The following is a 23,193-nucleotide window of genomic DNA, read 5'->3' on the forward strand; positions in this document are numbered from 1 at the left end:
AATTGCAGCTGCAAGGGGGATGTAGGACGCAGGGGGATGAAGCTGAATAAATACTGTATTGTGACTATTACTGATGCTAGCTCTTCTGCTTTATACACCCAGGGCTGTTGCAGCCTTTGAAGCCTCTATTGCATATTTACGCAGCTCAGCCTGTCCTCAGTCATTTAATGTACAGCCATCAGTTCCATAGAGCTCCTTTAAGATGGAAAGATGAAACTGCTAAGCCAAACCATATGATTTCCAGGAATCAACAGTACATAATACGTTTTTCTGTTTAGTATTACTGCCTCCCTCTAACATTTTCATGTTCACAACTGTGATTGGTTCATATTGAAATTTAAAGAGAATGAAGAATCAGCAAATTCAAATAGACAAATAGATCCAGATGATCTAAATTCAAATTATATTTTGGATCATCTGTGAAATGTCTTTGACTTGTTTCTACAGCTGTAAAATGGACAAATTAGAATCAACTCTGTAATTTTAAGGAATATCAGCAAAGGACTGTAAAGTGCATTTAAAATGAATTTCTTGCCCACTTTAATTTCCAGGTTTCAGCACAAAGTTGATACAAATAAGGCATTACATGGTTTGTTTCATGAGTAAAATAATATCATGTGGGGTATATAGATTTTGGCTTACTCAGGGATTTCTAAGTGGAGCAGAAAGAACCATTAATTGGGAGTCAGGAAACCTGGATTCTAGTCCCAGAATGACCTTGTGCTAATTGGAGACTTTTCTTTTTGGAGCTTCACTTTTCTTATTTTCCAGTTGAAGGAGCTGATGCTCTCCAGTTTCCCATCTGTTGCTAACACTTTAATGATTTGATTTAATCAATTTTGTAGCAGGATTATAGTAACAACAGTTCTCTCCTGGGATCTAGTAGAGGTCAAGTGTTTGAGAAGGTAGGAAGGGAAGGAAAAAAGAAGGGAGAAGAAGATGTGGAACAAGAAGAGGAAACAGATGTGAAGAGGGAGAAAGAAAAGGAAGATTCCATTAAATGTCATGGGGCAGTGCCAGCCCAAGTGTAATTGTGAAATAAGTAGGGCTTGTCTTGATACTTCTCACCATTTTTTTATTAATTTAGTTTCCAGTTTCCATGTTTCTTTAGAGGTCTCGCTGAGCAAACCCTAGCTGATAATCTAATCTTACCACCCTTCCAATATCTACTCTGGCTCCAAAGTACAAAATAATCTCTCTCTCTCTCCTTTCTCAGTTTAACCACCAATGCATCTGAACTCAGCTGCAAATTGGGAGAAACATAATGAATTAACACCAAAGTAAGAATGATTTAATTTTAAACCTTTTTTCAGATAGTTATGTTTTTTTGAAAATAGAGGGCTTGCAAATAGCATGTTAGGCAGAGAACAAAGTGAAGAGCTAAATCCAGGAGGTTTGGAGCAGAGTTACATGGCTACCACAGCAGCCTCCCAGGTCCCCTGAGATCCTGCTCCCTGTGACCATTTCCCAGGAGTTCCTCTGGTTTTTCTCAGCCTCTTCCCAGCTTTCATATCTGAACACAAAGGAGCTAGGACGTCAGAATCTTATTACAGCAGCTCCTGTGGGGCACCACAAATTCATCATAAACTAAATCAGCACATAAATTACCAAACATAACCAAACAGATGAATTAATAATGAACAGCTTCCCTGGCGATGACACTAGGAACAGTGCCTATGGGAGTAAAGGGAGCAGAGTGCGTGGCTTCTTTGTAAGTCAAGGAATACTGGATGCATCAAACTGGGAGAAAGGAGGGTAACCAAAGTTACCTAAAGTGGGGAGTAACACAAGTGATTTCTTGGACTATCTACTTTTGATCAGAAGCCTGCTTATTCTCAACTAGGTGTTAAACTTCAGAGCGAGAAACAAGGAACCAGAGTTTTCTTACTTTCTTATCCAGCTTTTGCTACAATTTCCAAATCCATCTCTGTAGGAGTGACTTAGGCTAGAAGTGCTGTCAGTGCTGCAACCACAAAACATGGACCCCAGCTCCCAGACTACGTTAGAGGGAAAATCTCTCCTTCCTTGCCCCGCTGAACTAATGATACATGCAGGAGCAGAGTTTGGGTGGAGACCAGGATTTTCTGGGACACTTAGACTGTTACCGTAAGGCTTAGACCATGGACCTTGGTTACACCCAGAGCAGTGTATCTCTAATGATTCAGCTAAAAGCCAACAACTTGAAGGCTGTGTTTTTCCTCCAGAGCCTGAACAACCCTATCTGCTGTTGCAGAGTGCAATGGCCTAAGTGGGACACCACATCCTCTTGTCTCTGTGTGTATTCCCAGGGATGTTATTCCAGAAGCCTTTGTGTGTATGCTGCCTGGTAATGTCCTTTGTCTATACATCAGGGTATAAAACAAATAGTTTATCATCTAGTTTACACTCTTAAAATTTTTTAAACTCCCAAGAAAAATGTCCACTTAATGGTTACAGAAAATCTCACATACAATTTCCAGAAGTTCAGGGCTGAAGATGGGTTCAGTGGATCCCTGGGCAAGATCCCCTATAGACCGAGCCATCCTTGCTTGAGACAGGCAGTACGAGAGGTATCAGATGCCTCCATTGGAAGAACATGTGGTGCTGAAGCAGGCACAATCTAGAGGGGTTACAGATAAAATGAACATTCCATTAGCTTTTCTTCCTGTACCCTATCTGAAATAATACTTCTCCCTTTTCTTACAATTCTGTATTCTTTCACTACTTATTTCTTCTTCAGAACACTACTACATGATATGAAGGGTGTACAAAAAGTTGGGAAACCAGAGCTATATATATATTTTAGAACATGTTGGCTGTATTGTGTAATAGTCTCAGTATGTTTTTCTCCAGTTCTTAAACACATTTTCATGTGATGTTTCTCTAAATGTAAAGCAACAGACCCATTTGTTCATTTCAAAAAGAACAATGAAGTATTTTTCTCAATGTTTTTAGACTTTGGGGGGCAGTCTTTAGTATGTTTATTGTATTGCTAGGAAAGAGATAAAAAGCACATTAGTATGAATGCATGTCTATTTGATGTCACCATTAACATTAGTTACTACTTTCACAGATATGACTGGAATATATAATCTCAAGTCCCATTAAGCCTTATTCTTTTAGTCCCAGCAGGCTCTTGTATCAACTAATTAACACAAAGGTCATTGTTCTCATTTTTAGAAGAATAACAGATTGTAAAAACACAACACTGATTATGCTGCTAGGTTTGGAAAGACACAGCAGGAACAAAATCTACTGCTTCATGAGAAGGGAGGAGTAGGCTCTTTCCAATCCTGTCTCTGCATTGCCAGACTTGACCGAAGGTGAGAGGAACCAATCAAAATATCTCTGGATAGAAAACATCGCTGTGAATGCACATCCAGCTGCCTGCAGAATCCCCATGTTCCTCTCAAAGATGGTGGCCCAATATTCCATCTCGGCTGAGAAATGATTCAGTCAACAGACTGTCACATATCTTGCTATTATCTGTGTGCTTGTGGAGTAACACATCGGACAGGGAAGAACTCCTCTTCTTTCAGTTGTTAACTTTGAAAGTAGAGACAAACTACTTTATTACTATATTAGGTAGAAGGTTAATACACACCTGAATAAAAAGATTCAGGCTAGTTTCTACTGCAAGATAGAAAAGGGGAAAAAGAGTACAGGAATACATCTAGCTGGGGAGGAGACAGGAAGGGCTTGCTAATACTTAGCTGTGTAATAAACACACATAAGAGCATCTCAAATATGAAACATATGACCAAATCCCTGCTGCAAGATAAACCTTTAAATTGAATCTTGAAAAGGAGAAAAATTTGAATATACAGTGATGGAGAAAAGTATATTCTACTTCCTGAGCAAAGGCCTACTACATATGATCCCCAGAGCCGTCAAGCACCGTGTTCATTTATTTACCAGTAATCTGCTTGTTATTTCTGCTATCCTGATTCTGGTTCAGACATCTCTCTCATAGGTTGTCCCTAGCTTGGCAATGGCAGTAGAGACCAAGGGGAATTCTTCATTAATGCAATATGATGCTTCTAACTACTTTGCTGATAAATGCTGCAAAAAAAACGCATAAACCAGATTGCTGAAGGCTCTACACTATCACAGAAGCATAGCTCAGAATACTATTTAGTGTAACATTTAGCTCTGGAGAAAATCCTGGAAACTTTGCAGTCAGGTAGGGAACTCAGCCACAACTGAAGTTGGTCTGCTTTCAAGTGGTGGAATAAAGTAAATAATGATTGAACTAGGCAGATGGAGAGGACAGCTCCTTGAAAAATGACTCTGTGATAGTTGAGTAAAAGCCAGTTTTCATCCATTGGCTCTAATGTTCAAAGGAGATTTCACAGGAAGAGCTCATACATGAAACAAAATTGATCAGTTCAGCGAGCTCAGTTTCTAGAGATTATACTTTGAATACAAGAAGAAATAGAATGGGTTTCTGGTGGTGTAAGAAACTGAAAAATAATCCAGACTTTTGCTCTCTCGATGTCTGAAATTCAGTATTACTCTATCAAATGTGCTTCTGCTTTTAAACCTTTCCAACCCCCCAATTTCTTTATAAATATATTCCAAGTACACTTTCAGATAAATGTAAACTTTTATATGAATTCATAAATTTAATTACTGCACATATACTTTTTAAGGTATAGTTTTTCGTTTTTCTTTCCCTCTGGAATCCTTGTAAATACCCACTATGTGTTATTCCATATTATCTGTAAGCTCATGCTATCATACTTTACATGTGTGCAAGTATACATGTACAGGAAGTTTTACAGTAGTTTGTTGTACATAAAAACCAGTATCATACTGTTATCCTTCTTTATGCTATTTTTCCACTCACTTTTTTTTTTTTTTTTTTTGGCAGAATTTCGCTCTCCTTGCCCAGGCTGGAGTGCAGTGGTGCGATCTCTGCTCACTGCAGCCTCCGCCTCCCAGGTTCAACCGATTCTCTTGCCTCAGTCTCCCAAGAAGCAAGAATTACAGGTATGCACCACCACACCTGCCTAATTTTGTATTTTTAATAGATGCAGGGTTTCTTGAGGTTGGTCAGGCTGGTATCAAACTCCTGACCTCGGGTAATCCGCCCGCCTCAGCCCCCTAAAGAGCTGGGATTACGGGTGTGAGCCACCGTGCCTGGCCTCCACTCACCATTTCTTTGTGGAAGTCACTCCAAGACAAATGGTTTACCTCTCATTCATTCTTTTTGATGACTGCATTATGTCTTATGGTGTGGATATGCAATTCTAGATAATCAGACTCTGCTTTATTCTTTAAGAGAAAGTTTTAAATGCCACCAAAATAATTATATTTCAAATGCCAACAAGATAGGCTTATAAAAGCATGTTTTCACATCAACTGTAAATACTAAAAACCTAGTTACACCTGAGGACATTACATGAAGAAGCCTGAGACTTCACTGCTCAGACCCTTCCATGTAGCAACTGAAGCCTTCAACATCACCATCCGGGCGGGGGAACAGAAAGATAAAGACTCATTTAAATTAGCATTCCCAATGAAACTGGATTTCAACTGGCTTCTATTACATACTTACTCAATAAGAAAATTCTGTGTACTTGGCATTTACTCTTTCATACTGACAATTTTTGCCTCCAGTCTACTTCTAACATTCTGTTTCCCTCATCTCTCCTTCTGTTTTATTCAAAGTGCAAAACCTCTTTTTGTCTTCCCTGTCTAAGTCAGTTGTTATGACAAGTTGTTACAGACCGTGTGGCGTAAACAACAAACATTTATTTCTCACTGGTTTGGAGGCTGGGAAGTCCAAGATCAAGGTGTCTACAGATCCAGCATCTCTCAAGGTCTCGTTTCATGGTTTGCAGATGGCTGTTTTCTGGTTGCATTCTCACATGGCAGAGAGCAGAGAGCCAAAGCAAGGTCTTGTGCTTCTTCTCATAAGGGCACTGATCACACATGAGGGCTCCACCGTTATGACCTGATTATCTTCTAAGGCCACCTCAAAATACCATCACATTGGGGATTCAGCTGCAACATACAAATTTTAGGGGGCATAAACTTTTAATCCCTAGCACCTTCACTATTTCCATATACTTTCAATCATTCCCCATCACTGAACGAATCCTCTCTCTGTACCACATTTCCTGGGTGTTCCTTTTAACCCCAATGTTTCCCAAATGTTCCCTGTCCCCTCAGCTCACTTTCTCTGGCTCCTACTCCTCACAACAAGTTCCAACAGAAACCACTTTTCTGAGTTTTATGCAGTTATTAAGTTTGAATGTAAGGATAGAAATGTACTTGCTTTCCTTTTTTATGAGTTTATCAAGTCCCTGCATGCACTGTCTATATTATCTTACTCATCTGTGTGGACCCAGACCCAGCACAGCTTATGAGGCTGTCTGTGTGGTGAATGCTCAGGAGATGGTTGTTGGGCAGATGTGGTTATTTACTGGAAAGTTATTCTGCTGACTCACAAAGTCAGTCCTGTCTGGCCTGTTGGCTCCACATGTACCTTTTTTTTTCTTTTTTGAGAGAGGACCTCACTTTGTTACCCAGGCTGGTGTGCAGTGGCATGATCATGGCTCACTGAATTGCAGCCTCAACCTCCCAGACTCAAGTGGTCCTCCCACCTCAGCCTCCCAAATAGCTGGAACAGCAGGTACATGCCATTACACCCAGCTAATTATTTATTTATTTATCTTTTTTGTAGGGAATGGGTCCCACTGTGTTGCCCAGGCTACTCTTGAACTCTTGAGCCATGTGTATTTCAGTCACCAGCTACCCAGGAAATACCTCCATGTTTGTTTCTTCTTTCCCTTCCCTTTCTCATTCCAACACTTAAAGTTCACTCCATATTATGTCTCTCCTGGACCACTGTACAAAGGTTTCTGAATGGTAATCCTGTTTCCTGTTTCTCTTACTGCATATATATTAAGTGGAAACTTCCAAATTCTTAGCTCTGATTTTGTCACTTCCCTGGTCAAAAACCTTCAGTGTTTTCAGCCAACTCGATAAAATCAAATATTTAGAAGTATGATTTGATAAAGGCTTGGTCTGATAAAACCTATGGAGGGTAGGATTGATAAAATTAAACACATAAATCTGGATTTCCAAAGTGCTATCCAGGCTTATCTCCACTACACCTCACCCTCTTATCACAGTCATTCTGGACTGGTGTGGAATTTCATTTTCTGTCTTTGGATATTGGCTGTTTAATGTGTACTGTACTTATTTTCTTTTTGCACCTTAAAAATGGCCTCATTTCTATTTATTGATAACTCACCCATTCTGGAAAAATCTTAATCATCACTACAAGGTCCCACAGCCTCCATAAGACCTGCTGTGATTTTCTCCAACCAGACATCTCTCTCTTCACTGGCTCCATTGCTTTTCGTTCATGCCACTCTTGTGTTTCCTTTTGTTATATGTACTTGTGGCTCCTCTAAATATATGTATTTAAATATACATGATGAAAAGTCTCAAATATATATGTATTTATAATATCTAACATAATTATTTCTGTATATATACATGCAGATACATCAGGCATATATCACTATGTATATATTTGTTCTTTTCATTATTTATGTTTGATTACTGAACTATAAATCTTTTAGACTAGGAACCATGACTTACTGCCTTTTGTTTCTTTCATTATATCCTTCAAATAGGTTTCCTGAACTTAAGTTAAAATTTCACGGACAAATTTAGCCATTTCTTACAAAATTCCCAGTAACTGGACTATACATCTTTACATTTAATAGATGAAAACTAAAGCCAAGTCTTCATGGCTAAATGCATAGAATCATAAAATGTTTGTTATAAGGCCTTTCTAAATTTACACCAAAGAATGATTCTCACCTATATATTTTAAGTAATACTCCTAGATATAGAATACTATTTCAATGAGCTATCCTTGACTAATATAGTGCAAAAAAGAATTTTGAATTTCTTGGCCATATTCAAAATTTTCTAAGATATACTATTCCATATGGCACATTTATTGTTGAAAGATGATATTTAGACATCACATAAATGCCAGGCCTAGGAATTTCTCTCCAATTTTAAAAATCTTGTTTCTTTTCAAGGTTTGGTAAAAAACGAGCTGCATTTTGACCTAAGTAAAACTATGTGGTATATATTTTTTATTGTGTACAATTTTTAAGATAGTTTTTAACAAAAGCAATTTACTAAAATGAATTTTTAATTCTCACCACATTCATTTCATGTAAGTAAGAATTTTATAGGCCAAAGTGAATCAAATAATGGGAAGCATTTCTCAAGATAACAGGATTGGAGAAGGACTTTTACATGGTAAGGCCAGAGAGAGAGACACACACAAAGGGGCTATTTTTCTATTGACACCCAATCAATTTTTCACTAAAATTTATTGTTTAAAATTGTGCTAACAGATCCCATTTTGATTTCTATATGTTAACTGTTTTGTTCATTTTAGGTGATGTCTTTGAATAAAATAAAATAGATAAAAATGAAGGGACTCCAGTAGTTGATCTAATATTGTTCTCCTAAATTCCTTGATGTAGCGGGTCTGACCCAAAGTCAACAACAGGGGAGGGTGGGGAGTGGGAATAGTTAATAAATATAAAAACTTAGTTAGAATGAATAAAATCTAGTATTTGATAGCACAGCAAAGTGACTAAATCAACAATAATTTATTATACATTGAAAAACAACTAAAGGAGCTAAAGCCTTTAATCCCAGCACTTTGAGAGGCTGAGGTGAGCAGATCCTATGAGTCTAGTAGTTTGAGACCAGCCTGGGCAAAATGGTGAAACCCCATCTCTACAAAAAATAAAAAATAAACTAAACATGCATAATTGGAATGTCTGTAACACAAAGCAATGATAAATGCTTTAGGTGATGGATATCACATTTGTGATGTGATTGTTATACACATTGATGTGCCTGTACCAAAATATCTAAAGTACCCCATAAATACATATACCTACCCATAAAAATGAAACAAACAATAGTATCATTTCACAGAGAATATTGTGAGGTGTGCTTTTGAAATCTTTGAAGTTCTAGTTCAAGTTCTTAACTCTTATTCTTACAAGGAAAATTCTAGCAATTAACAAAGTGTTCCACAGAATCTAAAATAAGAAAAATTATTAAATCTTCCTGAATGACTCTTTCACATATCTTAAAATACAAGTCAGTGCATGATTAGTTCCCATCACAGGAATAATTGCTCAAGCATACCTTACATATTTGAAAGGGCCCAAGACAAGAAGATGGTACAACTTACCTTGATAATCATATTCTTAATTAAAACTAATTAAAGGATTTTAGAAAGTTTTATATTCTTTTGTTTGGAAGACCAGAATATATTCTTGGCATACTTGGTACTATTGTTTCTCCTGGATCAGAAAGCAAGGGACTTTTCTTTCTTCTCATTAATACCTGTTATCGTTTGCCTTTCATAGCATCCCACCTTATTTTGACAACAAACATGCAAGAAAACAAAAGAACACAAAAACCACAGAACAATCCTCTTTACAAGGAACAGCCTTCTATAGCCTGTTTAAAGATACAGTTATCATAATGATACTTTAAAGATACAGTTATCATAATGCCAGTATTATATTATCACACTCTGGATTACCAGACTAAAAATGTGAATTAAAATGCAACTACAGAATAAGATTAAAATTGATGTTAAGCATATACAAAAAGTTATTACATGTTTAAATCACATTAAATTACATGTTCAAGAATATTTTTATTGCAGAATGAGATTTAGTGAACATTGCCTTGATTTTTCATTGGTTTTTATTCAAATGCTGTTATTGGAAAATGATTGCAGAGATCATTTATTTTTATATCTAAAATTCTGAGATATTTTCTATTAATTGATATTTTAACTGGTGATAGATGAGGGACCCTGGAGATAAGTATTTAGGCTTACCTTTGCCGTGAGACTTTGTGATCTCAGGTGTCACATTCCTCATCTGCTTATATGAACATCTGACAGTCTATTAATTCTATTTTTTCTAGGCATGTATAAGAAAAACTCAACCAGGGATGTGACTTTCTGATAATCCCCGATGTCCTTCTCTTCTCCTAAGCACTATCGATAATCATATCACATCTATTATGTGGTGAATAGCGGAGACTTGTCAGATCTCACTAGAGGTGAAACTTCATTTTCATGATTTTAGAAAAGCTGAGAACTATGCTATCACTTTAATCATCTTTCCTGAGTATGGCTTCATGGCTGGCAACAGATTCATGTCCTAAGACAAGCACAGTTTCACATGGAAAGGCTTAACAGCTAGAGCTGTGAATGAACTTTATACCAACTCAGGGTAGGTCTACCCTGCAAATTAGTATCACACAGTCCTACTAGCCCCAATATTAGGTAAATATGGTAAGTCCTATTTTCCCCAAAGTCTATGACATTGGGGATGTTTATGATGTTACTTTGAATTACTATGACATATCATCCAACATCCTCCCAAACAAATGCATAATTATTTATATGGGTTTTATTTATATTTGAATTTTGCTGCATTTTGGCTATTAAACTTTTAAGTAATGAGAGTTTGTATTTACCCACTATTAAAGAGTTGGATAGTAGCTGTATTAGTCCATTCTCATGCTGCTAATAAAGACATATGCAAGACTGGGTAATTTATAAAGGAAAACAAGTTTAATTGACTCACAGTTCAGCATGGCTGGGGAGGCTTCAGGAAACTTACGATCATGGTGGAAGGGGAACCATACATGTCCTTCTTCACATGGTGGCAGCAAAGAGAAGTGCTGAGCAAAAGGGGAAAAGCCCCTTATAAAACCTTCAGAACTCATGAGAACTGACTCACTATCATGAGAGCAGAATGAGGGTAACTGCATAATTCAATTACCTCATACCAGGTTCCTTCCATGACATGTGGGGATTATGAGAACTGTAATTTAATAAAAGATTTGGGTGGGGACACAGCCAAACTGTATCATTCCACCCCGGCCCCTCCCACATCTTATGTTCCTATATTTTGAAACACAATCATGCCCTTCCAACAGTCCCCAAAGTCTTAACTCATTTCAGCATTAACTGAAAAGTCCAAGTCGAAAGTCTAATCTGAGACAAAGCAAGTCCTTTCTACCTATGACCTGTAAAATCAAAAGCAAGTTAGTTATTTCCTAGATACAACAGGGATACAGGCATTGGGCAAATAGACCCATTCCAAGTGGGAGAAATTGGCCAAAACAAAGGGGCTATAGGTCCCATGCAAGTCTGTATTCCAACAGGGCAATCATTAAACCTTAAAGTTCCAAAATGATCTCCTTTAACATCATGTCTCACATCCAGGCCATGCTGATTTAAGAGGTAGGCTCTTATGGCTTTGGGCAGCTTCTACCATGTGGCTTTGTAGGGTACAGCCACCCTCCTAGCTGCTTTCACAACTGGCATTGAGTGTCTGTGGTTTTTCCAGGCACACAGTGCAAGCTGTTGATCTAAATTTCTGGGTTCTGGAGGACAGTGGCCCTATTCTCATAGCTCCACTATGTAGTGTCTTGTGAGGACTCTGTGTGGAGGTTCCAAGCCCACATTTACCTTTTGCACTGCCCTAGCAGAAGTTGTCCATGAGGGCTCTGCCCCTGTAGCAGACCTCTGCCTGGACATCCAGGCCCTTCCATACATCCTGTGAAATCTAGGCAGAGTTTTCCAAACCTCAGTTCTTAACTTCTGTGTACCTGCAGGACCAACACCACATGTAAGCCACCAAGGCTTGGGTCCTGCACCCCCTGAAGCAATGGCTACAGCTGTATATTGGCCCTTTTTAGTCATAGCTAGAGCTGAAGCAGCTGGGATGCAAAGTACCATGTCTGGAGGATGCATAGAGCAGTGGGGCCCTGGGCCACACCCACAAAACCATTTTTCCCTCCTAAGCCTCCAGGCCTATGATGGGAGGAGCTGTAGTGAAGGTTTCTAACATGCCATGGAGACATTTTCTACATTGTCTTGGTGATTAATATTTGACTCCCCATTATTTATGCAAATTTCTACAGCCAGCTTGAGTTTCTCCCTAGAAAATGGGGTTTTCTTTTCTATCTTATCAGACTGCATGTTTTCCAAACTTTTATGCTCTGCTTGTTCTTGAATGCTTTGTTCCTTAGAAATTTTTTCTGCCAGATACCCTAAATCATGTGTTTCAAGTTCGAAGTTCCACAGATCTGTAGAGCAAGGACAAAGTGCTGCCAGTCTCTTTGCATAGCAAGAGTGACCTTTACTCCAGTTCCCAACAAGTTCCTCATTTCTACCTGAGACCACCTCAGTCTGGACTTCATCATCCATATCACTATCAGCATTTTGGTCAACACCATTCAACAAGTTTTAGGAAGTTCAGAAGTTTCCTATATTCTCCTGTCTTTTTCTAAGCCTTCCAAATTGTTCTATCCTCTACCTATTACCCAGTTGCAAAGTTGCTTCCTCATTTTTAGGTACTCCACTCTACTGGTGCCAATTTACTATATTTACTATATCAATCCATTCTCGGGCTGCTAATAAAGACATACCCGAGACTGGGTAATTTATAAAGGAAATAGGTTTAATTAACTCACAGTTCACCATGGCTGTGGAGGCCTCAGAAAACTGACAATCATTGTGGAAGGGGAAGCAAACATGTCTTTCCTCACAGGGTGGCAGGATTCAGAGACATCAAAAACACAAAACCAGGGAAAAGCCCCTTATAAAACCATCAGGTCTTGTGAGAACTCACTCAGTGTCAGGAAAGCAGCATGAAGGTTACCTCCCACTGAGTCACTCCCAGGACATGTAGGAATTATGGGAACTACAATTCAAGATGAGATTTAGTTGAGGACACAGCCGAACCATATCAGTAGTTCAAATTAATAGAAGTAAGATGGCTGGATCTCATACAACAGGCACCTCATGAGTTCTCATGCACTCTTTGCTCTTTTGATTCTTTAAAATCTTGGTATTACCGGAAAAACTTTTAAAATAGTTTCTGTAGAATCACTTTTCTTGAGACCATTCAACAATTAGCTTTAGTTCCAAATTTTACAGCATAAAGATAAGCTAATAAGTTAAACAACTCCTAAATAAAAGTTGTGCTACCTCTCACTACCAAACTCTATCATTTCCTTCTACAAACAGTGCTGCTTGATTTTTCACTTTGACCTTGGGCTGCTTCTCAGACCATTTTACTGTTTCCAACCCTCTCTCTTTCTATTTAGTTTATCCTTAGGTGCTAATTAAAATGGCAGGTGTTAAATTGATCATTAGCATGTTTCAGCTACTGTTCTGAGCACAGAAGCACCTCCAGTGATTCTTTGTTTCTCCCAACACAATCCCTCTTTCTCCAGACATTTTCTCTTCTTTTTCCTGTAGTTTTAACTGCCGCTTACAGAGAAAGCAGATAACCTATCATGTCTGCCTCAGCTGTTCTTCATGTATTTCTCACGCTTGTTCCCTCTGAGTAAATAATACAATCAGATATTTTTTCTTTTAGTAATGGACCAACATCTCATACACTCCTTATTCAAACTTCATAATACTCAAGTAGAAAGCACACCTATGACACATCTACTTTCTAAAAAAATTAATTACTTTTTTTATTGTGGTAAGAACATTCAATATGAGGCCTGCACTCTTTTTTTTCCATTTATTTAATTTTGCATTTTAGGTTTTGGGGTACATGTGAATAACATGCAGGATTGTTGCATAGGTACACACGGAGGCCTGCACTCTTAACAAATTTTTAAGTATTCAAAACATTATTGTTAAGTACAGGCACAAAGTTGTATAACAGATCCGTAGAACTTATTCATTCTACATATTTTAAGCTTTATAACAGTTAAACAGCAACCCCACATTTTTCTCTCCCTCTGGCCCCTGACAGCCATCACTCTGTTCTCTGTTTCTATGAGTTTGGCTATTTTAGGTACCTCATGTAGGTAAAATCATGTAGTTTTTGTCCTTCTGTGTCTGGTTTAGTTCATTTAACATAATGTCTTCCAATTTATCCATGGTGTAGAATGTGGCAGGATTTCCTTTTCTTAAGGTTGAGTACTATACAATTGTGATTGTGTGTGTATATGTATGTATGTGTGTGTGTATGTGTATATATATGTGTGTGTTAAGAAATACATAAGAAAGTCAAGTAACTTTTTTGGGGGGGGATTGTCTGCAAGCTCTTATATATCAATTAAGTAGCGTTCCAGGTAGGTGGAAAGGCACGGCAAGGAAAAAAATTACACACACACATACACACACACACACACACATATATACACACCACATTTTCTTTAATCATTCATCTGTTGATGGACATTTAGATTGTTTTTATATCTTGGCTACTGTGAATTATGCTGGAATGAACATGGGAGTGCAAATATCTCCTCAATATACTGGTTTCATCTCCGTTGGATATATACCCCCGAAATGGGATTACTGGGCAGCATGATAGTTCTATTTTTCTTCTTTTTGGAGGGAATTCTACCCTGTTTTCTCTCTCCACACTCAAGCACTAGATGCTGCCAACCCACTTTCCACCTGTACTGGGTAAGAAGTTGGTTCCAGTCTAGACAGAGCCAGTGTTATTAGTGCTTGTCTGGCCACTGAAAGAGACAGGTGAATGGAGGTAGAAAATTGAAGATTCTCTTCCTGCAGCTGATTAAGTAGATGGCTAAGGCATTCAATGTTTAACAACTCCTGTACTTCAAAGGACAAACTATTGTTCATATTTGAATGATATTTCTGATTATCTTACAGCAATGATTCTTAAACTTACCTGCACATTGGAATTTTTGTGGGGTGTTCAAATTGTAGTGATGACTGTGTTTCACCTCCAGAGACTCTGATATTGTCTGCAGTATCGTATGGATTCTGGAATTGTTGGGTTTTGTTTGTTTGTTTGTTTGTTTTTTGGTATTATCAGAATTTATTGAGACGAAAACCAGGCTCAATGATGGTAGGTGGCTAGTACATTTTTTTTTTTTTTTTTGAGTCGGAGTTTCGCTCTTGTTACCCAGGCTGGAGTGCAATGGCGCAAACTCGGCTCACCGCAACCTCTGCCTCCTGGGTTCAGGCAATTCTCCTGCCTCAGCCTCCCTCGTAGCTGGGATTACAGGCACGCACCACCATGCCCAGCTAATTTTTTGTATTTTTAGTAGAGGCGGGGTTTCACCATTTTGACCAGGATGGTCTCGATTTCTTGACCTCGTGATCCACCCACCTCGGCCTCCCAAAGTGGTGGCTAGTACATTTTTGACCTCAGATCTAAACTTAAATCTTTATGGCTCCAAAGGTCAATGTTTAGTAATTATTCTGATCTAGTAGAGTGATGAGCATTATTTCCCAGGGTCAGCTTTCACCTTCAGTGTTCAGGGGACTGCTATCTCCCCTCTGCTTGCCAGATTCTCTCTGCTACTCCAGGACTCAGATGCTCTTGGATATCATTGTGTTGATGTGGCTTCCTTCTTCTCTTCTGCTTTTTTTAAATATATATTTTATTATACTTTAGGTTCTAGGGTACATGTGCAGAACATGCATGATTGTTGCATAGGTACATATATGGCAATATGGTTTGCTGCCTCCATCCCCCCGTCACCTATATCTGGCATTTATCCCAATGGAAGCTCTCTGGTAGAACCTAATCTGAAGCACATGTTGACAACTTTTGTTTGATCTCAGTTTTCCCTGCCACCTATGTGGAGCAGGAATCAAAACCAAGAATAAGACTTTGGTAGCTACTGCCCAGGTACACACTGTACCTGGGTGTTGAATGTCAAAGGGAGGGTTTTCAATCTCAAACTCTGCTATTAAGATGCAGAGACTCTGACCCATGATTAAATGTGATCCAATTGTTGTTTGGGTCTGACCAATTAGTTTTAGGAACAACATCTCCTCATGTGGAGAGGAGTCAGTAGGATGCAGAAAGGACTCCAAAATGCTCCTCCAACATCCTCTTGGGAGCTGTGGGTAAGTGCAAGGTCCCAGTCCTTAGGACCAAGACAGAATTCAGAGGAGAATAGCAATAAAAAGAGTATCTCCCCTCTAAATAGTCCTACCTCACACATGAAATTATTCATTAAATGAGCACATGTATGAAGCCTTATACATTCGAATCCCATTAGTTACGTAGTTCCATAGACTATTTGCAGAGTGAAAGTGAGCTAAATGTACTACTAAGAGATGGATCATTCTTTCTTTCTGGACAGTCAGGGTAATTTGGATTATTTGAAATAAGTGAGAAGTTTTGGCAATCCTTTCAGGATGGAAAAAGCCTTCTGTCTATATCAAATCAGTTAGATTTGGGTAGCAATTTCATTGTTAACTAATGTACTCACTTCTTTAACAAATGCTAATTGAGCATGTCTTTCTGATGAGATACAGAGTTAGAAGTCCTGTCCTTGAAGCATCTCCTGTCTTACAGATTGAGTAAATAATTGGGCAACAAACTGCAGATTCTGTGAAAGAAGGTATGGAGGGAGACACAAAGGAGGGAGGAGCCACATTTAATAACAATAATTAACACAGAAGGAATTATCATTTATGCATATTATTATCTCATGAAGCAGATTTCCTTTTCATTCATATTTACAGAATACGAAATTGAGATACAGAGAGTGTAGAAAACATAAAGGAGTGTCACGCGGCTTACTATCACTGTGAGTAAACCAAGACTATTGGGCCCTAGAGAGATGAGTTTATTTTGCAGTATTAGACTTTAGTGCCTGATCATGCACATATGCGCAAGTCTTCATCATAAGATAGTTCTTTTTCCCAGAAAAAAATAGGTGACAAGGGCAATACAGGAAGAGAAACCTGCATGAGAAATACATAAGAAAATCAAATAACTTTTTTGGGGGATTTTCTGCAAGCAGTTGTATATCAATTAAGTGGAGAGTTCCAGGTAAGTGGAAAGGCACAGCAAGAAAATATAGCTAAGGGTCAGTTCATGATTGTAAACACTATATCATGGTATTAAAATTAGATTTTAACCTGTAGGTGTTACAGATACCTTGAATGAATCTAAGTAGGACAGAGCTTAATCCATTTTGTGTCATGCAAGGATGAACTGCAGGGAGCTGAAAATGGCAGCAGAGAAATCAATAAGCACATTCTTGAATTAAGCTGGATTGTGAGGAGAGGCACTGAATTAAGCTAGGAATCATGGAGAGGAAGAGTCAAGATGGATAGACTATGTTAAAAGAATTAGAGTTTATGACTTAGACAATTTGTCACAAATCAGGTATAGGAGTAACAAAAGGATAGGTGTTTAAAATTATTGAGTGGATTGCAGTGGTATTTGCTCATTCATATATTGAGTGACATAATAAGTATTTTTCAAATGTTTTCATGTGACAGACATGGTACAAAGTGTTGGCATATGGCACTGAACAGCCAAAGAAGTGTCTGCCTTTAGGATCTTACATCCTAGAGAAGTGAAAGAGCATATAATAAAGTAAGTAAATAACTAGATGACAGTGACAAGTGCAATTAAATGACTGAATGGGCTGATAAGAAAGTAAAGGGGATGTTACTTTAGTTGAGAAGACAGGGATGAAGAAGGTATATTTGGGAAGGGGATACTGGAGTTGAAAAACAGATAATAATAACTCAGCCCTGTGAAGGAGCAGTAGAAGGAAATTGAGACAAAGGAAAGAGCAAAGACAAAAGCTTTGAGGCAGGACAGATGTCTTGGTACAGAAATAGAATTTATTTGAGAATGTTAAATTGTAGAAGAGAAAAGACGGTAGAACATGATGAAGCTAGGAGTATATACAGGATCCAGATTATGTAGTCATGTAGCCAAAACACGAGGTTTTGATTTTATTCTGATGGCAATGAGAAAACTTTGGAGGTTTTTAAGCTGGGTAGTGACATGTTCCAATTTAAAGAGGAGAGGAAGAGGAGATAGTAGGTCTTGTTATGTTAAGTTAGATTAGTCACTAAGACATTCAGGAAGATATACTTAATAGACAGTGGGGATTATGGGTCTGGGACAAGGGAGATTGACCTGGACTATGGTATCAAATTTGGGACTGATCACATAGATGCCAAAGAACTGTGAGTAGAATGAGAACAGAGTCAATAATGAGTCCTGGGGACACTGACTTTGAGTGGATAGAGGGAGAGGTTATCTTGGGGAAGAAGCCTGGCTCCCTACACAGTAATTGATCCAAATTAGACAGATAACTCAAAAGGGATTAATCAGAATTCTGTTCTAAGGTTGATATTAAATTTGTTGTCTTCATTAATTTTATCGTGTTAGAAAAATGTAAGGCTTAAGCTGATGGCAGCTACAGTGTCTACACTTTAATCACAGCCTGCATGTCTAATAAAACCATGCAGATGTAAACAGAACTAAGAGATTAAGAAAAAGAACCCCAATGAAACTGACTTTGAGATCCTGAAAAGTTAAGACCTAAGTAACTGAAGACATATTTTGTATTTATATTTAAAAATTTTGGTATTAAGCAGTTCATTCTCTCCAAATTGATCTATAGATTCAGTGAAACCCCAATCAAATTTCCACCAGACCAGCACTTTGGGAGGCTGAGGTGGGCGGATCACGAGGTCAAGAGATCAAGACCATCCTGACTAATATGGTGAAACCCTGTCTCTACTAAAAATACAAAAAAAAAAAAAAAATTAGTTGGGCGTTGTGGCGTGTGCCTGTAGTCCCAGCTACTCGGGAGGCTGAGGCAAGAGAATTGCTTGAACCCGGGAGGCAGAGGTTGCAGTGAGCCGAGATTGTGCCACTGCACTCCAGCCTAGCGCCTGGCGACAGAATGAGACTCTTTCTCAAAAAAAAAGAAAAAAAAAAAAGATAGAGTAGCAAGTTGATTCTAAAATAAAAAGGACCTGGAATAACTAAGAAAACTGGAAAAGAAGATTAAAGTTGGAGGACCAAATACAACTTAATTTTAAGAGTTATAAGCAAGTTACAGTGATCAAATAATTTAGTATTGGCATAGACACACACACACACATGCACACACACAGATTGAGACAGAACTTCATACATAGAGATTCCCAACAAAGATGTCAAAGTGAGGCAGGAGACTGCCAGGAATTGTTTTCTGGCCATAACCCTGCTGACCAAAGCAAGATCTGGACCAGATGAGATAAGGTGAAGAAATGGCCAAAACCAGCAGATAGTAATGAGGGGGATCCCTAGCTACCCTCATTGCTCATTAACATAGGACACTCCCACCAGAAACATGGCAATTTACAGATGCTATGGCAATGATCTGAAAGTTAAAACCACTTTCAATGGCAATGACCCAGAAATTGCTGCCACTTTCCTATAAAGTTCTAAATGACATTCCTTTCAATTTGCATTAATCTGCCCCTTAATTTACATGTCATTAAAAGTGGGTATAAGCGATCATGAAGACAGTTGCTAAGAACACATATATTGCTGACTCTGAGCACACTGTTGATGTGTTAACTATGCTCCACAGGTTTCAGTACTGTTGAATAAAAGATTCCTATCTAACACTATTTCTTTGAATTCTTTCCTGGATGAAACAACCCTTCCAGGCTAAGCCCCAATTTTGGGGTTGCTTGTCCTGAATTAAAAGTATTAAATGGAGAAAAGAAAGTCATTTCAAAATCCATGATAGAATCATTGGATAGCAATATGCAGAATAATGAACTTTGATCAATACCTTGAAGTGTATGGTTCATAGAGCTAAAGTTAAAACCTAAAACTTAACTACAATTATAACATTTTCCAGAAGAAGACTCAGAGAAAACTCTCTTTGACTATAGGTTAGGCAAAAATTTCTTTCTTTTTAAATAATTTCAACTTTAAAATTTCTTTAATAATTTCAACTTTTATTTTAGATTCAAGGAATACATGTGCAGGTTTGTTACATGTTTTGCATGATGCTGGGATTCAGGATATGGATTATACTGTCACCAACATAGTGTGTACAATACCCCACAGGTAGTTTTTCAGCTCATGCCCCCTCCCTCCCTCTCAAGAGTGGTGAGAGAGGGTATTCTTGTCTTGTTCCAGTTCTTAAGGGGGATGGCTTCAGCCTTTGCGCATTCGGTGTGATGTTGGCTGTGGGTTTGTCATAGAGAGCTCTTAATCTTTTCAGGTATATTCCTTTAATGTCTAGTTTCTTGAGGATTTTTTTTTTATCATGAAGGGATGTTAGATTTTTATCAAAAGCATTTACTGAATCTATTGAGATGATCATATAGTTTTTGCTTTTATTTCTGTTTATGTGGTAAATCACATTTTCTCATTTGCATATGAGACTATGCAATGAACTAGACTTGCAATGCAGGAATAAAACCTACTTGATCATGGTGTGTTAACTTTTTGATGTCCTACTGGATTCAGTTTGTTATTTTGTTGAGGACTTTTGTATGTGTTCATCAGGGATATTGACCTGAAGCCTTCTTTTTTTCTGTGTCTCTGCCAGATTTTGGTATTAAGCAAACACTAGCTTTGTTTAATGAGTTAAAGAGGATCACCACCTCTTTTGGAAAAGTTTTAGTAGGATTAGTACCAGTTCTTCCTAGTATATCTGGTAGAATCTGGCTGTGAATCCATCTGGTCCAGGGCATTGTTTTTAGGTGGTGAGTTTTTATGACTGATTCATTATTAGAAAGTGTTACCTATTTTCCATAGATTTTCTGTTTGTATACATGCAGGTACTCATAATAGTCTCTGAGGATCTTTTGTATTTCTATAGGATTGATTGTAAAGTAATCTTTGTCATTTCTGATTGATTTATTTGGATATTCTTTTTTTCTTTGTTAGTCTAGCAAGTTGTCCACCAGTGTTGTTTATTCTTTTGATGAACAAACTCTTGGTTTCATTGATCATTTATATAAATATCTGCATCTCAGTTTCTTTTATTTCTTCTTTGATTTTATGCTGTTTTTATCCTGCTAGCTTTGGGTTGGTTTGTTCTTTTTATTCTAGTTTATTTAGACGAAATATTAGATTGCTAATTTGAGATCTTTCTAAGTTTTTGATGAAGGTATTTAGTACTGCAAACATTCCTTCTAACACTACTTTAGCTGTATCCAAAATATTTTGGTAAGTTGTATCTCTATTTGCATTAATTTCAAAAAGTTTTGGACTTCTGCCTGCATTTCCTTATTGACCCAAGAGATATTCAGGAACAAGCTGTTTAATATTCATATATTTGTGTAGTTTTGAGAGATCTTGATATTTTTTTGTATTTTTATTGCATTGTGATCCAAGAGTGTACGTAGTTTTTTTTTCTGATTTTTTTAAATAATTTATTGAGACTTGCTTTATGACATAGCATGAGGTCAAGCTTAGAATATGTTCCTAATACAGATGAGAAGAATGTATAGTCTGTGGTTGTTGGGTGAAATATTCTGTAGAAATCCACTAGGTCCAATTGTACAATTCATTAAAATGTTAGTCTCTATAAAAATGAGAAACTTGTACTTTGTTATAAAAAGACAAGTCAAAGATAGGGGGAAAAATATTTGCAGACCATATATCTTATAAAGATTGTTTTATCCAGTCTACACAAATGGTTCTCAAACTTGAAAACTCAATCATAGGAAAATCTTTTTAAATATTTTAGCAAACATTCTACTAAGTACAAATCAGTGTTCATTATTAGAAATCAAGAAAATGCTATTGAAAACACACATAAGATACCACTATATAAAAATTAGATTGGCTAAAATTAAAAATACTAACCATAGTAGTCTAATCATCTTTTCACTTTGACGCTAGAGGTCATAGATTTTATGCCCTTTTTGAAAGCTGATGTTTGCTGTAGTATGCTTTCCCTTCTGTTATGGCTATATCGTGCAGGGTATCACAGAAAACTTGAGGCTCTGTCCTTGAAACAATTACAAATTCTGTTGGTAGGGAATGGGTCAGGATGAGTTCGTGAAATATTCAGGGAAAATTCACAGACAAATAAACAATGTATAGCTTTTTTGCAGCAATTCCCTGACCAACTTTTCCAACTTTAAAATCTATTTTCTTACACAGAATATCACTTTTTGTGAATACATTCATTTTAGAATGCAAGAAAATCTAATCTCTAAGCTTCCAATTTTTGCATTTAAATGGTAATCTAACATTACAGGTACACCAATAACAACACTTTGCAGCATTTTAGAATAATCTCTTTCTGGTACCAATCTACCTTCCCAGTCTAGCCTTCATTCTACTACTGTAGAAACCAAAACTGGTCTAGTTTTTGCACTGAAATTTCCAGCCTTTATATCTTAACCACATGGGGCTGCATCTCATTCAAATCTCACCCATCCTTTGTTGCTCAAATACCACAGCCTCCTTAACTCTTTGCTGCTTATACCATCTGGAAGTGATCACTTCCCTAAATTTGGTCATTTATTTGTTTGTTCAAAAGCATTTATTAAGTTACATGACACACATTTATTAGAGATAAGCACAAACTACTATGGGAAATCTAAAAATTGTTTCTCTCAGGACTTGATGTAGGATAAAGCAGGGAGTGGATGAAGATAAGAGTAGAAATTTAGAAATAAACCATATCATAAAGGATCTCACACTCTCTAAGAGTTTAGAATTTTATCCTGTGTACTGTCTTGTAAAATTTTATATTTTCAAAGGGACTGTACTATCTCTTATGAAAATTACTTGTGTTTATACCTTATTTTCTTCCTGAATTATAAGGTCCTTAAGGACAGAGACTGGGTCTTATTCATCATTTCATGTTCTACTTTACTTTCAAAGCCAACCTAGATCATGCATTTTGTCAAATGAAGCACTACATCATATACTGAAACCCATAGACACAACAGAGATATAACGCCCTTGAGAATCTCACTGAAACTTTGGAGAGCTAATGGGAACGGTGGTTAAGTAAACACTTGAAACTAATATATCCAAATGTATTCACATAGATTCTATGTAAATTTTGCTTAATGTAAAACCAAGGAAGTCCAGCAACCATGATTGCTACAAGTTTCATTAGCAATGTGAACTCACCCACATCATACATGTACTGTATGGGTTTTGAACACTAATTAGTGTACTACAAAGAGCTCTTAATAAGATAGAGTGTGTTCAACTCAATGTTGCTATGAGAACTTTTCTTTCAAATTTTTGTAAATGAATTTTATAACTGAATCATTTACTGAAAATTATTTTTTCATAATACCTCTAGCATATGGCGAAGGTACTTTTGAATTGTCACATAAACAGAATATCGCTTAGTCTCACAGTAGCATTATCTAGAACA

At 37.4% G+C, this 23,193-nt stretch overlaps 1 long non-coding RNA gene across 1 annotated transcript; it reads right to left on the reverse strand.

Annotated features, from left to right (window-relative positions):
* Positions 1-1,060: 1,060 nt before the first annotated feature.
* On the reverse strand, positions 1,061-4,852 carry LOC116551299. The gene is made up of 2 exons (XR_004268834.1): positions 2,424-4,852; positions 1,061-1,559 (listed from the first exon to the last, which is right to left on the reverse strand). It is a non-coding gene; the product is annotated as an uncharacterized LOC116551299 (long non-coding RNA).
* Positions 4,853-23,193: the final 18,341 nt, after the last annotated feature.

This window comes from Sapajus apella, unplaced genomic scaffold (genome assembly GCF_009761245.1).
Source record: "Sapajus apella isolate SASKATOON/1434 unplaced genomic scaffold, GSC_monkey_1.0 scaffold9, whole genome shotgun sequence".
NCBI classification, from domain to species: Eukaryota; Metazoa; Chordata; class Mammalia; order Primates; family Cebidae; genus Sapajus; species Sapajus apella.